Here is a 6,000-nt window from a genome sequence, read left to right as displayed (position 1 = left end):
CATAACTGTAAGCAGGTTTTACATATCTTCAGTGATGGCTGAGTGATACTTCAGTCTAAAGTTGTATAGGTAGTCAGAAAGTACAGAATGTACATGTGTATGAGAGAGGCAGAGAATATAGTTTCTGTCTACCATTCTTTAAAGCAACTACATCTTCCTGGAATTGCAAGGCTGCTGCTTGAATGCTCTGATAGCCCTTTGTATAATTGAATCCAAAGCATTTTGAAGTCCTATTAATTTTCCTCCTATCTGCTCCATTTCTTTCTCGTAGTTAACTCTTAACAATTAAGGGGGGGGAGTGCCAATTATAACTAGGAAACCAGTTGCAGTTTTCAGAAGGAGAGTGAAAGGAATGGAGATGTCAATCAAGCCTGTTGAATTTAGGAAGGGTTGCTTCCAGATATATTTGCAGTGGATTATGAAGTGGAAGCTACCTTACATGAAATCAAATCAATGTATGATCAAGCACAATATCTTTAGTATTTCTAGAGAAACAGATGATAACAATCTAATAAAAATTTAAGATATCTAACAGCCCAGAGATTTCAATGAGTCCACCTGTGATCAAATAAGGCCCCTTGATCAGTGGTGGTATTCAAATAAAGTTGCCACCAGTTCGGTGGGCGTGGCTTGGTGGCCGCACTTTGCACACATGCACACACTTTGCATGCACGCGCGCGCCAAACGCACACTTTGTGCAGGCGCAGAGGTGTTCTAACTTGCCTCCTGCAAGCCTGCACGACACTATTCTGCGCCGCGCAAAGCAGCTGCACTTTGAATTCTGGCCATAAAAGTGAGTATGGGAGCCTGGATGAGCCAACCACAGAGCAGCGAAGAGAACCGGTTCGGTCTCCACTGCTCATCGCTGCTACTGGTTCTCCAAAACTGGGCAGAACCGGTCGAATACCACCACTGCCCTTGATGAGAACAAAGATGATTACATGTCATCAAGATGTTGTTGACTCCATGTGACCATACATTCTCCAGTCCAGATTATCTGTTCCTAACCAACTCCTTCAATTCTTCTTACACAACTATTGTAATCGATTCTAGCCACCCTGCTGCTGGTTGTCCTCCTCTTCTCTTTCCTTCCACATTTCCCAGCATTACAGCCTTTTGCAGAGCACTGGCTCTCCGCATAATGTGTCTGAAGTAAGGTAATATGAACCTGGCTATTTCAGGGAGAACTCTGAGGCGATTTGTTTGAGGATCCATCAATTTGTTTACTTGGCTGTCGGTCCACAGTATTCTCAGGAATCTTTTTCCAACACCAAACTTCAAAAACGTCCATCTTATACGGCATCGCCGCAAATCTGTTCCGTTTGGATAGGGCAGATAGGATGAAAAGGGCAACTGTCTATATGCGTGAGAGAGAACCGGCCGACGGGCTTTGGGGCGACCGCCGTTGATGCAGGCCCAAGTCACCCGGATGTCACGATTTGGGGTGGGTCTGTCCGATGCAGAGGACATATCAGAAAAGCGGCGGAGGATAATCTGCTGCCACCGCTGACGCTGCCAACCCTCTTTCCTTTCTCCCTGCCTTCCCTGCGCTGGACTGCCCTCAGGGGCCCTTGCGCTGTACAGCAGCGCGCGTGCGCGCGCGTTTGGTGTGTGCGTTTGTGTCTGCGAAGGGGGCGCGCGGCTGTGTACGAACGCTCTATCCCCGCCCTCCTCGCTCTCTCCCCCTCCCCCGTCAGTGCAGCTGTTGCTGTGCGGGCGGTTATCGGAGGGGGCAGGCCGGCTGACTGGCTGCGGCTCGCTGAGGTCCACTCCCCGTCTCCGCTTCCATCCCCTGCTCTCGACTGCTGCGGAGCTGCTCCCTGTCCCCACGGCCGCTTACAGCTGCTTCTCCTCGAACTCGACCGGTCCGCCACCCCCGCCCCTCGCCCCAGCTCCGTTTCCCAGCTGCAGCTACCGAGATTACCGCTGCTTCTGTTGCTGCATCGTCACGCACCCATCCCACCTCCTCCTCCTCCTCCTCCGTCACTGCTGAGAAAGGGAGCGCACCGCATTGCATACAAGGACGAAGGAGAGCGGATCCTACACTCCACCTTCACCCGCCCCCCGACATCACTTCAGACGAGGTAGCTATTTCGCTTCGGGGGAGAGGGATCTGAGGATGGTTTGTTTGGGGGTGCGGAGGGGGCGCGTGGGGATTTCGTCTCGACCTGATCCCTCTCGGGGGCGACGGGCGACGGAGATCAGGGGACGAGGCGCTTGGCGTTGTTGCTTGTGCCAGGGTTTGATGGAGCTGCGGGAGAGGAGAATTGGCCCGAGGGGCTGGTAGTGGCGGCACTGCGGCGTTCGTAAATAGATGGATTCTCTTCTGCAGGGACCCGAGCAGAGATCCGGGAGCTTTTGCCCTCCCTTAGCCAGTGCTGGGGGATTTTCTCTCTACAAAGAAAGCGGTTCCATCATCGCATAGCTGCAAGATGAGGATTGTCCGTCCCGTCCCCCCCACCGACCCCCTCCCCGCGATCATTGAAACTGAAATCTGGTTTTCGAAAGAGTTCCTGACTGAAGTCCTATGAGGATCGGGTGGGCGGGCGGCAGAGAGCCCGCCGGGGTGGGTGGCTGATATTAAGCAAGAATATAATGACGTGAAATGGCAACTACAAGTAACCTGGAGGGCTCAAATCAGGTTGCTGGTTTCTTAAACGTCGGTGGGTTGCAAAAACAGGCGTGGTCGCTCTTCGCAGGTCTCCCCCTTTCCAACCCTTTTGCTGTCCTCCATCTCTTCCCATCAAGTGCTTTGGAGGAGACACTCACTCTCCTCCTGTCTACTACCCCACCCCTTCCCAATAATACATCAACAGGTTTCTGTAAATGGAAATGCTCTAGAAAAGAGATTAATACTAACCCCCTTTTCCCTTTTGGTCATGGTGAGAATAACACAGTGACAGCAGTAATAATCGTAAACACTGAACAGCCCCTTTCCCAGACCCTCTTCTCATTTAATAATTGGATTTATTTAATTATACAGCGACATAATATTTGAAGATACTGTCCCCCCACCTTCTTAGCTGTTGGCTTCTTCTCCCTTTGGAGATTGTTTATTATTCTCAGAAGCATGAGGGTGCCTCAGGAGAGGAAGAATATGTATGTGGGAATCAGTGGTGCTGGAAATTATTTTACTGTTTTCATGTTATTTTTCTCATCCTTCCGCCCACCCTCCCTTTCTGTTCAGGGAAAAATAATGCAGCACAATGCAGGAAGCACTGATAACTCTTTGCTTTGCTTTCCAGAATACATTTTGCATGAATTGGTGTCCCTTGCGCTTTATCAGAGCCCCACCCTAAGGAAGCCTGTCCAATTTTTCCTCCCTCTTTTCTTGGCCAGCAAGGAAGGACAGGCTCAGCAATGCTTTATTACTGGAAACCTCTTCCAACGCCCTCTCCCCAATTCATGCAGATATCTCTATAGGGACCCTTGGAATGCTTACTTCCCCCCTCCCTCAGCTTCCTATATTTTATACTCTTTCCCCCCCCCCCTACTTTGGCAGAGTGGAATAATGGGATTGCGGTCCTGCAGCTCTAATGCAGTTAGGTGGAGTCCAGCCTACAGCAGGAACGCATTAATCAGATAACTACAAAAGTAGTGGGCATTGGGAGGAGTTCCTTTAGGGATAGTAGGAAGAGATGGTGAGAAATAGTGCGACACATTTCATCTGGACTGGGTGGTTCTCTAGCCTGCTGGATCCAAAGCTGAAGGAGGAATAAAATAAAAGCTAGTTGTCATGGGTAAAAGTCTCCTTTATTGGAAAGGAGGTGTCTGATTAACTTTGCTCTGTTATTTACTAGTCACAATGCTGTTTCTTTCTATGGAAAACTTCAAATGGTGGATGGCTTTATGATTTTTTTACATGACATTTTCATAAATGTAACCAAAAAGAGTTTTGCTGGACCAACTAAAAGCCCATCTAGATCCTCATTCTGCTGATCAGATGCCTAAATAACTCACCACAACCATAATATAAGGGCAATATTTCTCTGGCTCATGTACCTTAACAGCTGGTATATTGCCTCTGATTTCATCTGAAACTAAGCTTATTTTAATCATAGTTTGTTGGATAAGTCACAGTTGGGTTATCAAGCTTAAACCATAAACCATGGATTACAAGATGCAATGGCTGGATTTGTACATGATGTTATGCCAAACCCAAATAAATCATGTTATGACTTAGCACAAGGTGGGAACCCATCCATCCTTTGCCTAGTCCAGCATTAATTTTCTACTTGTTGAAAAATTCCAACTTGATGGTCATTATTATGTCTTGCATAAATATCTCCATGTGCTTTCTTATATTTTTTCAGTTTATTATTTGTAAATAGTTTGTGATGACAGTAGTTTCAAACCTACAATGATATTTTTTTGCATTTTTTACATGTATGTGATACCTTCACATTAAATAAGGATAAAAACTTGTGGAAAAAATTACACAGTGCATTTCAGCATTTTATCTATATCTGTATCTCTATCTCTATCTCTATCTATCTATCTATCTATCTATCTATCTATCTATCTATCTATCTATCTATCTATCTATCTATCTATCTATCTATCTATCTATCTATCTTGTTTATCATTGGAGGAATGACTTTGCTATCATTTTTCAAAGCCATTCTGTGGACTAGGGAGACGAGAAAACCCTATATCACTGAAATAGTCATTGAATTTAGTCTTCCAAACTGATGCTTTTCAAATAAGTTAGAAATTAACTCCCAAAATTCCCTGATCCTCATTTAAAATTTCTCTTATTCCAGGAGCTAGTGAGTTTGCCCTATCAGCTTTTCTACATACATTATCATCAATTCCAGTCATTATGATCAATACTGGATGGAAGTTGTGGGAACCTAAATCTAAATAAAGGACACCAGGTTGGAGAAGTATTTTAGATATACTGTAGATGAAAAAAATAAGCTGTTAAATTTGGTTGTTTGCAATGTACTCAAATGAGGACTCCTATATGTTTCGGGATTAAACATGCATGTTTTTATTGTGAGATTGTTCAGTATCATAAATAATGAATGCACAAGACAACTCAGGAAATGTGTGTGTGGGGGGGAGAATAGCCTTTTATGATTTTTTTTTAAAGATATTTGACATAGATAATCCTTAAAAGACTGAGAGATAGCAATGGCTATCATTGAATGCTGTGATTGCTGGAATCAATGAGTCTGAAGAGTTACCTATTTCCTGAAGTAGGAAGAACCTCCATTATGTCTTTTCCTTGAACTTTGTAAGGGTCTTTGGTCACTGCGGCAGTTAAAACACAGTGCTGTATTGATTTGTTATCTTGCTCAGTGTGGCAGTCCTTTCTTCATAAGCAGTGCTCATAGTTTCTCTATTAAAAGTTGATACAAAACATCGATTTGCAGTTCTGGTGGTCTTAATTAGTTTTTCGTTAGCATAGTATATCATGTGAACTCATACAGATGTTGGAAATAAAGGCTACATAGATTTAAAAATGGCTTAGGTTGATATGTGGTGTGTGATTTTAATTTAAGGAGTGGTTTCAGCATAACTGTGTTATTGGGTATATCAAGCATTTTGTTTAAGAAACCAGGTGCCAATTCCCACCTGAGAAAAACACTTATATCTACTGTGATGCCTCAAGGGTGAGAGAGCCAAGCCTGTGGTGTCAGTAGCAGTTACCAAGGACTGTCAGTGTTTGGCTTAAGAAAAGAAAGGTTGGAGGATTAATAAGTAGAGCAGAACATAGTCACAAAGCTTTTTACGTACTGTTCCATTTCAAATGGAGAAACTGCGTTTTTGCAAGCTTTCTTGTGCTTTAAGCAGAAGAAAAGCTGATTTGAACTAATTTCTGATATATTTGTTTTAAACAAATATATAAATGCACACAAAAGGGCATCCAGAAGAAAGTGTAAAGGAAGTCAGGATGGTGACTGTAACTGTGCAGCTGAAAGAAACCTCACCCTTTTACTCCTGTGTTATTAGCTGGCTTAAAGTGGTATGAGCCAAGAAACTTACATTATTTAA

The 6,000-nt window shown here is 44.3% G+C and overlaps 1 protein-coding gene across 1 annotated transcript in view; it reads left to right on the top strand.

Moving 5' to 3' along the window:
• The first annotated feature begins 1,695 nt into the window (after window positions 1-1,695).
• SPTBN1 (spectrin beta, non-erythrocytic 1) overlaps window positions 1,696-6,000 on the top strand; it is a 185,120-nt gene continuing 180,815 nt past the window's right edge. Inside the window, exon 1 of the mRNA XM_026696031.2 lies at window positions 1,696-2,084. The gene's annotated coding sequence lies outside the window, so the exon portion shown is untranslated. The remainder of the gene's footprint in view (window positions 2,085-6,000) is intronic.

The sequence above is a fragment of the Pseudonaja textilis genome, chromosome 1, assembly GCF_049901715.1.
Source record: "Pseudonaja textilis isolate UNSWEBS1 chromosome 1, rPseTex1.2, whole genome shotgun sequence".
Lineage (NCBI taxonomy): Eukaryota > Metazoa > Chordata > Lepidosauria > Squamata > Elapidae > Pseudonaja > Pseudonaja textilis.
Note: the sequence above shows the minus strand (reverse complement) of the source record. Positions and strands in the feature narration are given on the sequence as shown.